General features: G+C 38.8%; 1 long non-coding RNA gene across 1 annotated transcript; it reads right to left on the bottom strand.

Annotated features, from left to right (window-relative positions):
- Positions 1-3074: 3074 nt before the first annotated feature.
- LOC149752854 (uncharacterized) lies at positions 3075-7564 on the bottom strand. Its single transcript, XR_016396437.1, has 2 exons — positions 7081-7564; positions 3075-6270 (listed from the first exon to the last, which is right to left on the bottom strand). It is a non-coding gene; the product is annotated as an uncharacterized LOC149752854 (long non-coding RNA).
- Positions 7565-11835: the final 4271 nt, after the last annotated feature.

Here is an 11835-nt window from a genome sequence, read left to right as displayed (position 1 = left end):
TGAGAGATTGATTTTCTTCTTTTAGAGCTTTATTTTTATTAATTACTTTCTTATGTTCTTCCATGAGTTCTAAGAATGCATCATGCAATTCATCAACAGTAAAATCACAGTCAAGTTCAGAATCTACCTCATCGTCATTGGCCATATGACATATTTGGGCCGTGTCTTGATGATCTTCGTCCTCCGAACTTGATTCCTCACTTTCACTCCAATCGGCCATAAAATTCTTCTTTTTCAACTTTCTTGCCATCCTCTTCAAATCTGGGCAATCTATCTTATAATGCCCGGGTTTGTTACACTCATAGCAAATGGGAGTCTCCTTTTCTTTTTCCTTATCCTTAACCTTTTCTTTGCTTGAGTTACCTTTAAGAAAGGGTTTCTTTTTATGGAACTTATTCTTACCTCTCATGAATCTTCTAAATTTTCTCCCAAGCACTGCCATCCCTTCTTCATCAATATCTTCATCATCATCTGAATCTTCCGATTCAGTTTGTTGTCTAGGGATGGTAGTCTTTAAGGCAATGGGTTTTCTTCTCTTGACCTCATCTTCTGAATTTTGCCTCATTGTCAACTCATGGGTCATGAGAGATCCTAGGAGCTCCTCTAACTGCAGTGTGTTGAGGTCCTTTGCCTCTTGAATAGCGGTTACCTTGGCCTCCCAATTCCTTGGTAGAGACCTGAGAATTTTACGCACCAAATCAGAGTTAGAATAAGACTTTCCTAAACTTTTAAGCCCATTTATAATATCAGTAAAACGAGTAAACATATCAGTTATGGACTCAGTAGATTCCATTTTAAACAGTTCATACTTGTGTACTAATATGTTTATCTTGGACTCCTTAACTTGATTGGTCCCTTCATGTGTGACCTCAAGTCTATCCCAAATTTCTTTGGCGGTGGTGCAAGTGGATATTCTATTAAATTCATTTACATCTAAAGAGCAGTAAAGTGTATTTACAGCTTTTGTATTTAACTGTGCTAATCTTCTATCACTTTCATTCCAATCCATTTCTGGTTTGGGTATGATAGTGCCATCTATGTTAAGTGTGGGTATGTGAGGTCCTCTAGTGATGATTTGCCACAGTTCATAGTCCGAAGCTTGAATGAATATCCTCATTCTAGCTTTCCAATATGTGTAGTTTGTGCCATTAAATAGAGGTGGTCTATTTGTGGATTGCCCCTCACTCATTGCACATCCCACTTGGGTTGTCATGAACTTTAACTCTTGATTGTTAGATCAATGAGCACTATTAGAGTACCTCGCTCTGATACCACTTGTTGCCCAAGGTGACAATCAAAGGGGGGGGGGTGAATTGGTTTCTTCTAAATTTTGATGCTTTAAACGTTTTCTTAATTAAGTGCGGTGGATGCTTTCTTAAGCTATTTGAGTGAGTTAAACTAACGCAAGAGTAGAAGATGATGCAAGAGTAAATGAAAACACAAGCACAACACAAACACAACAATATATAGTGGTTCGGTGCTCTCCTTAGCACCTACGTCCACTCCCCAAGCGTCCCCTTGGGAATTCACTATAATCTCGCGGATTACAGTTGGATTGTTTTCCGAGCTCACAATCCAAAAACCTTTGTTGGTTTTACGGGCTCACCAACGAACCTATACACTTTGGTTTTCCGGGTTCACCAAAAACCTTTGTTGGTTTTGCGGGCTCACCAACTAACCTTTACACTTTGGTTTTCCGGGTTCACCAAAAACCTTTGTTGGTTTTGCGGGCTCACCAACGAACCTTTACAAAGTGTTTAATTAACAAAAGGAAGGATTCAAACTCCTAAATGAGCATATGAAACAATATAAGCTACAAGGAAGAGTTAGAAAGTATTTATCGCTTTGAAGTCGCTTTGCTCTTCTTTGTCAAGGATGCTTCACTCTTTAAAGGGGATGGAGCTCTTGATGCCTCTTTGAATCTGCTCAATCCCTTTCTTTGATTCTTGAATGAAACTCTTGATGAAGAAGATTAGGGCACTTTTGTATTCTTGGGTACTCTTTGATATTCAACTCAAAAGTTATTCTCTCTGATGAATAGTGCCCCTTTAAATAGCTTCCCACCCTCTTTGGTCAAGCCCCAATGGTTAGAATTCAAAAACTAGCCGTTACTGACCTTGGAAAGGACAAAAAGTACATCTGCAGAACTAGCCGTTACTGTTCAGCCCGTGTTTGGGTCGGCTCAACCTGTCCTTGGGTCGACCCAACTTTGCCTTGGGTCGACTCAAACATTCCTTGGGTCGACCCTCTCAGAGAACACAGAAACCTCAATTTCAGCCTTTCTTCCCATGGGTCGACCCAACCAATCTTTGGGTCGACTCAAAGTTCACTTGGGTCGACTCAAATTCTTCTTGGGTCGACCCTCTCAGTAATTCCAGAGAACCGTTTTCTGTCTGTCTTTCTGTCTTGCCCTTTGGGTCGACCCTCTCAGAGTTTGGGTCGACTCAAGCTTGGGTCGACTCAACCACTGTGTGGGTCGACCCTCTCAGTGAATCCAGAGAGCATTCTTCCTTTGCGTTTTGAGGTTCTTTGGAGGTTGGGTCGACTCATGCTTACCTTGGGTCGACCCAACTCACTGTTCATTTGTGCTGTTTTTGCAGGAGTGTGCCAGATGATTCCTAGATGTGCCGGGGTCGACCCAATCAACCTATGGGTCGACTCAATCCACACTTTGCTGCATTCTCAAGGTTAGATTCATCCAAATGAACAAGACCATATAGATATTTTCAATTAAACAAATGTACTGAGAGTAATGAACTTATAAATGAAGTATCAATTTAACTTATAGCATGCTCTAGATAATTACTTGTTAATCATCAAAATAACACTATCATCCTCACTTCCCCCTTTCTTCCTTGGGGTGCGGCGGCTCTCTCCCTCGGTGGACTCAAAGGAGAAGGAGAAGGAGCCCTAAAACAGGGGCTCCTTCTTCTTCGGGATGGATCCCTCAAAACTTGGGACTGGGCCGGTCAAGTGGACCGGGCCCAGTTCCAGGGTCTCACATTCTTCCCCCCTTAAAATAATTTCGTCCTCGAAATTAACTCACTTAAGGCTTCAAATTTTGAAAGTATAGAAACATCATATCATTCCCGAGCTCCTAAACAATCCCCATCTCGAAATGCAGGCTCACAAGATTTTGGCAAAATTATGGCATCTTAAAACTTAATCCTTTCCATCTATGATTCATAGCAAGTTCTTTTGATCTCTTTCAAAATAAGACTAACCTTCCAGCCTTGGATTAACATGTCATAATTCTTCTTCTTTTTTTCAAGAAATTAATTGCTCCTGATTAATTCTACATAGAAATTTAATCGGTTAAATGTAAGTAGGAGGAAGCTTTAGTATCAAATGCTCCTCATTTTTTTTTTCCATGATATAATGATCAACCTTTGTCTTATAAAACCTCAAGCCCTTTCAAATAGCCAGATTAACAATGTTAGAATTAGGAATAGGAGATCCATGTTAAAACTTTCCAGATCTAAGTCCAACCAAGTAACCATCAATCCGTTAATACTAAATTTAAGATGCCGAAGATTCTCCCAAGAATTGTCAACAATAGAAAACCCCACTGATGAAAATTACATAGCTACCTCCAGATTATTCATGGAGCCAACAACATTCTTCTCTACTAGAAGACTAACCCAAGTCTTCCAATAGTTCTACTTATCAATATAAATTCATCTTATCATAAGAATAAGGTCCAATACCTCCAGATTTGGTTCTTTTTATAGATGATGTAAATCAAACTTCTCTCTCTCATAAATAAAAATCAACGTCTTAATTTTGAATAAGAACATTAAGTTTCTTTGTCAAAATATCAACTACTCTTGATTAATCGATCTATCACAAGATTAGATCATAAACAACTCTAATCCATCCCTAGTGGAATATTCATCAAAGTCACTTGACAACCTCAAGTTTTTTTTTTCCAATAGAGGGTTGATATTAATTGAAGAAGTACAAGCTTCAGATTTAGGAGAAAAGAGGTCTACACCAAAATATTACAGATCCAAAGTCAAAATCAATGATCTATTAATTCTAATCTCAAGATGTTAATCATTTCCTTAGCATGACATAAAATTAGAGAACCTAAGATAGTGCAGCGACATCTAAAAATTCAAAATCAAATCAAGTCTTTTGTTATTAAAACTTGCCAAATTAAAGGGATAATACTTCTGACCAACTTAGAAAAATAGTTTAGACCACTACGCTTTCGCTGCGCACTCTGATTAAAACTACCAAATTTTTTTTTTTTAATCATAATACTACTTTGTATTTTGAACTAAGGAGATTCAAAATTTTAATTTCCAAGTAAAGCCCAAAAAGAACTTTTGATTTCGTCCTCTAACTTCCCCCGAGTACATCCATCTAGACTGATCCTCGAGTCAATTGATACGTTCAAAAACACCATATAGGCTAGTTACTATAATTCAAAATAAATCTTAATTCTCTCATCTACTCAACTGGACGGTTTCAAGTCAAACTCTTACAAGTAAAAATAACTAGAAAAATGTTCTCAATGCTCCACCAAGTTAGAAGACCTTAAATCAATAGATACAAGTAAAATTGACTCGGCGATCTCTTCTAGAGTTTTCTTCGTCAAGATCTATAGCATTTATTAAAAATCTTCCATCATAATCATGTAAGCCTCTAAAATTCAATTTTTTTTTATGAGAATCTAGATTTTATCAGCAACTGCAACAATATTGACAAAAGACCCTAGATCAGCTTATAAATCCAAACCTTGAATTGAAGTTTCATATACATTACATAATTTTCGATAAACATGAACAAGATCTATTATTTGAATCCAAAGGTGATAATTTAAATTATTAACAATTTCATCGAGATGAATACTTTATAATCTCCAATAAAATCAATTCTTCGAGATTGATATTTATCCCTGATTTCTTTCGAAAGAATAAGCTACAAATCAAAGAGAAAATCAATCTATACTAAATCATTCCAAATCCAAGATTAGCCAATGCAGGAACTATTAATCCTAGACTTAGAATGCCAGATTTCTCTCTCTCATTTTTTTTTTCATAGCAGATAGAAGAACCTACTAATAACATGATAATATCCATATCAGTCAAAATCAAAAAAAATATTCTTTTCTTTGACAACGAAATTCTCCTTAACAAGAAAACCCATCCGAAAATATTTTCCAATCATAGAGTTAATATCGTTGATCATCTTAAAATAATTTAAACAACCAGTATTCTCATAATTTACTAAATTACTTCCAATCAAAATCCCAAACTATATTGTAATTTGAAAAGATCTAAAATTTCAAATTCTCAGTAAAGCCAAATAATAATTCTAGAATTTTATCCCAAATATATTCTCCATCTACACAGGAGTTTCATACATGATCCACATATAGTTTTCAATCCTCGAAGAATATTTTAATCAAGCACTGCAAAAAGGTTTCATAGCCCAAATCTTAAACAACTTTATATAAATGGATCTTAATTTGCCTCTAAAAAAAATTATCTTCAAAATTAAGCAAAATCATAGTATACCTCCATATCAATTTTTGAGCTTACAAGTTCACTTAAATAATAAATAATCACAATGCATGATAATATTCCATGGCCAATCCTTTTGCACTTAATTTAGATCCAAATCTAACTAATTATAACTTGATTCATAGACTGCCCAACCTTCCATAATGTATCAAACCTCATAAGTAAATTCAATCATAATTTCCTAGTAACCTTCTCATACATAATCTATCACAAGGCTTAATAGAAAATCTTGAAAGTAGCTTACAATGCAATCGACATAGATTCACGTCCAATGCCCTTAGTGTTTACCCACCTACACTCATCTTATGTAGGATTCTTTGTCTTAGATTTTATCCATGTATGCTCTGATACCATAAAAGTTGTCACGCCCCCAGCCCGAGATCGCGAGCCGGGGGTCGCGCCAACCGCCGCACACCCGTAGGAAACTCTCCCCACGAACATGCAAGGCATCTAAACCAAACACCTCAATTATGTAATTCTAAAATAACTTAACTGAATAAATGCAATCTTATTCCATTGACTAACTCAAGTCATAAGGTCTCACAAGTCTAAATACGCAGCAGAATAATCATTTACCAACATGCAGAAACCTAATTCTTAAAATAACAAAAGTCCACCAATCATAATAAATGTCCATAATAACAAATCAACTTAAATAACCCTAATCTAAGATAACTTGTGCCACAATCCTTCTAGTCGCTCTCTCAATTTGAATCTCCAATAGACTAGTTCTCGAAATCTGTAAAACAACAAGAGATGGTATAATGAGCTAGACAGCCCAGTAAGTAATGAACACTCTAGCTAGATAAATCAAGCAATAATGTGGAAAATAAATAAATATGCAGTTCCAAAGTATAAGTCAAATATTTCTTGAATTCATAAGATTCTTTTCGCGGTTTCAAGATTCTTTCACATATCCAATTCATCTTGTCGATCCTGGACTATGACCACATGTTCCCTGTGGTAGGGTCATCAACACCGACTAATCTTCTTGCGGTGAGTCCTTCAGGACAGTCAATTGCCAACGTATCTGCCTCCATTGGCAGGGTCCTCAACATAGCCAGGTCGAAGTTCAGTTTGTTCTCTATAAGTCTATTTCATATTTCAGTTATATAAAAACAACATACAGTGTCAAAACCAAATGTCGTTCATATCTCAATTTCTTTTAATTTATCAGATTCAACTCAACAGCCAGGAACTATGACCACATATTTCCTGTGGCAGGGTCATATCACCGACTATTCTTCTTGCGGTACCAATGTATTAGCCTCCATTGGCAAGGTCCTCAACATAGCTCGACTGCAAGTCTGAATCTATTTCAAGTCATTATCTTTTCTTACATTATGTTCAGTGTTTCAAGTCGAAAAATACAATGTCAGAGCAATTAAATACAATTCAAACCAGAAGCAAATACGTTCAATCAGAGTCATACAATATTCTAAAAATATACATATAATCCATGCATCAAATTCGTAATCACGAATAATTCGATTCGTAAAATAGATATTTAGTTTGCCGATAAATCTAGTAAAGAGGTTACATCACTTACCTTGCGAACGCGATCCACGACAAATCCAATTAATTCCACAAATCCCTTCCAGAACCTAATATTCAAAAATCGTATTCATCTTTTAAAATTCATCACAATAAATATATATATAAAGACTTAAATTTTTAATATCCTCCCATGGCTGGCCCCGCAAGAGTGCCTAGCACCCCGAGTTTGGGTTCATACCCGTAAACCATTCTCTTTCTTTATTATTATTAAATTATTTTCCTTTTCTTTTCTTTTCTTTTCTTTTCTTTTTCTTTTTCTTTTTCTTCTTCTTCTTTTCTCTTTTCTTTTTCCTTCTTTTCTTTTTCTTCTTTCTTCTTTTCTCTCCCGACTCCCTTCTTCTCCTTCGGCGAAACAGGGGATCCATGACCCCCTGCTGCCGCCCCCTCTTCTTTCCTCCTGATCAAACCCAAGGCGGCCGCGGTGGCCGGCCTTGGCAGCGGCAGCAGGTGGTGGAGCAAATCCGGCCACCCCTGGCGACTGGCGGCGGCGAACACGCCGACGGCTAGAGCAAGCCGTTTTGGACCCAAATCCGGCGATCGGCCGGCTCCAACCCACCACACGTCATGGCCAAGCAGTGAAAGAAGAGGAGAGAAAGGCTAAGGATTCTCACCTCCGCCCCGACGTCCGGCGCCTCTCTCCTTCTCCGGCAGCTAAGGAAGAAGAATGCCCCCCGTGCCATGGCTTCTTTCTCTCTCTCTCTCTCTCGGTGGTAACACGAAGAAGAATCCTCCCCCCTTTCTTCCTTGGGGTGCGGCGGCTCTCTCCCTCGGTGGACTCAAAGGAGAAGGAGAAGGAGAAGGAGCCCTAAAACAGGGGCTCCTTCTTCTTCGGGATGGATCCCTCCATCCCGTTGCCTCACGTGCACCGCACGTGAGGCCAAAACTTGGGACTGGGCTGGTCAAGTGGACCGGGCCCAGTTCCAGGGTCTCACACCTATGCTTGGTGAGCCGTCCCCTTCAGCACATGAGACGACCTCTGAACTTGGAGAGACGACCCTTGTTACCCTGACAGCTCCAACAGCTCTTTTCTACAGGATTTTTGCTGGGTGTCAATGGATAGTTTTTTGGTCTAACGGCTAGTTTGTACTTTCTGGTCAGTATGAAGTCCATAAATTCAAAGAAGCGTCAAGAGAAAAAGAGAGACGAAGGAGAGGAACAAGAGAGAAAATCCAAAACGAAGAATCCAAGCTTCCAAAGATCAAATCCTCGTAAGAGAGCCATAAAAGAGAAAATCCATTCTGTGAGGAAATCAGTTAGAATATTCAACAAAAAGTTGCTACTATGCAATAAAGACTTCTAGCTACAGCCAACAACCATCTTCAAAGCTTCTCATCCTCATTAATTATCTCATTTACTTTGAAGCTTTGTTTACTTAATTACAGCATTCAATTCTTTGCTTTAACTTAGCTGTAACAGTATCAATTGTTTCTGAAATTGGTAAAGGTTCTTCCAAACCTAAATTGAAAGTTGTTGAATTAGGAGATTCAACAAGGGTTAAGATTTTGGTTGGTGAGCCTGTGAAAACCAGCTGGGTTGTTTATCATCCCGAAAAACAAACGTGTTATGGTTATGGTTGGTGAACCTGTGAAAACCAGTTGAGTTATTTGTGAGCCCGAAAAATAAACGTGTTAAGGTTTTGGTTGGTGAGCCTGTGAAAACTAGCTGGGTTGTTTGTGATCCCAAAAAACAAACATGTTAAGGTTTTGGTTGGAGAGCCTGTGAAAACTAATTGGGTTGTTTGTGATCCCGAAAAACAAGCGGGTTAAGGTTTTGGTTGGTGAGCCTGTGAAAACCAGTTGGATTGTTTGTGATCCCGAAAAACAAACAGATTAAGATTTTGGTTGGTGATCCTGTGAAAACTGACTGGGTTTGTTGTGATCCCGAAAAAACAAACAAGTTGGGTTGTGAGCTCGCAAAACGACAGCACTATAATCAGGGAGGTTATAGTAAAAATTCTCAAGAATCTTGAGAAGTGGATGTAGGTGTGGGTTGCACCGAACCACTATAAAATTATCTGTGTTTGTGTGTGTGCGCTTGTCTCTTTATATTTCTGCTTCTGCCAACATTCATTCTTTGCTTCAGCACTTTTAGCTTTCAAATTGGAATTATAGTTGAGGATGATAGTGTTATTTTGATGATTAACAAGTAATTATCTAGAGCATGCTATAAGTTAAATTGATACTTCATTTATAAGTTCATTACTCTCAGTACATTTGTTTAATTGAAAATATCTATATGGTCTTGTTCATTTGGATGAATCTAACCTTGAGAATGCAGCAAAGTGTGGATTGAGTCGACCCATAGGTTGATTGGGTCGACCCCGGCACATCTAGGAATCATCTGGCACACTCCTGCAAAAACAGCACAAATGAACAGTGAGTTGGGTCGACCCAAGGTAAGCATGAGTCGACCCAACCTCCAAAGAACCTCAAAACGCAAAGGAAGAATGCTCTCTGGATTCACTGAGAGGGTCGACCCACACAGTGGTTGAGTCGACCCAAGCTTGAGTCGACCCAAACTCTGAGAGGGTCGACCCAAAGGGCAAGACAGAAAGACAGACAGAAAACGGTTCTCTGGAATTACTGAGAGGGTCGACCCAAGAAGAATTTGAGTCGACCCAAGTGAACTTTGAGTCGACCCAAAGATTGGTTGGGTCGACCCATGGGAAGAAAGGCTGAAATTGAGGTTTCTGTGTTCTCTGAGAGGGTCGACCCAAGGAATGTTTGAGTCGACCCAAGGCAAAGTTGGGTCGACCCAAGGACAGGTTGAGCCGACCCAAACACGGGCTGAACAGTAACGGCTAGTTCTGCAGATGTACTTTTTGTCCTTCCCAAGGTCAGTAACGGCTAGTTTTTGAATTCTAACCATTGGGGCTTGACCAAAGAAGGTGGGAAGCTATTTAAAGGGGCACTATTCATCAGAGAGAATAACTTTTGAGTTGAATATCAAAGAGTACCCAAGAATACAAAAGTGCCCTAATCTTCTTCATCAAGAGTTTCATTCAAGAATCAAAGAAAGGGATTGAGCAGATTCAAAGAGGCATCAAGAGCTCCATCCCCTTTAAAGAGTGAAGCATCCTTGACAAAGAAGAGCAAAGCGACTTCAAAGCGATAAATACTTTCTAACTCTTCCTTGTAGCTTATATTGTTTCATATGCTCATTTAGGAGTTTGAATCCTTCCTTTTGTTAATTAAACACCTTGTAAAGGTTCGTTGGTGAGCCCGCAAAACCAACAAAGGTTTTTGGTGAACCCGGAAAACCAAAGTGTAAAGGTTAGTTGGTGAGCCCGCAAAACCAACAAAGGTTTTTGGTGAACCCGGAAAACTAAAGTGTATAGGTTCGTTGGTGAGCCCGTAAAACCAACAAAGGTTTTTGGATTGTGAGCCCGGAAAACAATCCAACTGTAATCCGCGAGATTATAGTGAATTCCCAAGGGGACGCTTGGGGAGTGGACGTAGGTGCTAAGGAGAGCACCGAACCACTATATATTGTTGTGTTTGTGTTGTGCTTGTGTTTTTATTTACTCTTGCATCATCTTCTACTCTTGCGTTAGTTTAACTCACTCAAATAGCTTAAGAAAGCATCCACCGCACTTAATTAAGAAAACGTTTAAAGCATCAAAATTTAGAAGAAACCAATTCACCCCCCCCCCCTCTTGGATTGTCACCTTGGGCAACAAGTGGTATCAGAGCGAGGTGCTCTAATAGTGCTCATTGATCTAACAATCAAGAGTTAAAGATCATGACAACCCAAGTGGGATGTGCAATGAGTGAGGGGCAATCCACAAATAGACCACCTCTATTTAATGGCACAAACTACACATATTGGAAAGCTAGAATGAGGATATTCATTCAAGCTTCGGACTATGAACTGTGGCAAATCATCACTAGAGGACCTCACATACCCACACTTAACATAGATGGCACTATCATACCCAAACCAGAAATGGATTGGAATGAAAGTGATAGAAGATTAGCACAGTTAAATGCAAAAGCTGTAAATACACTTTACTGCTTTTTAGATGTAAATGAATTTAATAGAATATCCACTTGCACCACCGCCAAAGAAATTTGGGATAGACTTGAGGTCACACATGAAGGGACCAATCAAGTTAAGGAGTCCAAGATAAACATATTAGTACACAAGTATGAACTGTTTAAAATGGAATCTACTGAGTCCATAACTGATATGTTTACTCGTTTTACTGATATTATAAATGGGCTTAAAAGTTTAGAAAAGTCTTATTCTAACTCTGATTTGGTGCGTAAAATTCTCAGGTCTCTACCAAGGAATTGGGAGGCCAAGGTAACCGCTATTCAAGAGGCAAAGGACCTCAACACACTGCAGTTAGAGGAGCTCCTAGGATCTCTCATGACCCATGAGTTGACAATGAGGCAAAATTCAGAAGATGAGGTCAAGAGAAGAAAACCCATTGCCTTAAAGACTACCATCCCTAGACAACAAACTGAATCGGAAGATTCAGATGATGATGAAGATATTGATGAAGAAGGGATGGCAGTGCTTGGGAGAAAATTTAGAAGATTCATGAGAGGTAAGAATAAGTTCCATAAAAAGAAACCCTTTCTTAAAGGTAACTCAAGCAAAGAAAAGGTTAAGGATAAGAAAAAAGAAAAGGAGACTCCCATTTGCTATGAGTGTAACAAACCCGGGCATTATAAGATAGATTGCCCAGATTTGAAGAGGATGGCAAGAAAGTTGAAAAAGAAGAATTTTATGGCCGATTGGA

This window comes from Phoenix dactylifera, chromosome 9 (assembly GCF_051530095.1).
Source record: "Phoenix dactylifera cultivar Ajwa chromosome 9, Ajwa_hap1_PhDact_Kaust_v1.1, whole genome shotgun sequence".
Lineage (NCBI taxonomy): Eukaryota > Viridiplantae > Streptophyta > Magnoliopsida > Arecales > Arecaceae > Phoenix > Phoenix dactylifera.
The sequence above is the reverse complement of the archived record's forward strand: the minus strand, read 5'-3'. Positions and strand labels throughout refer to the sequence as shown.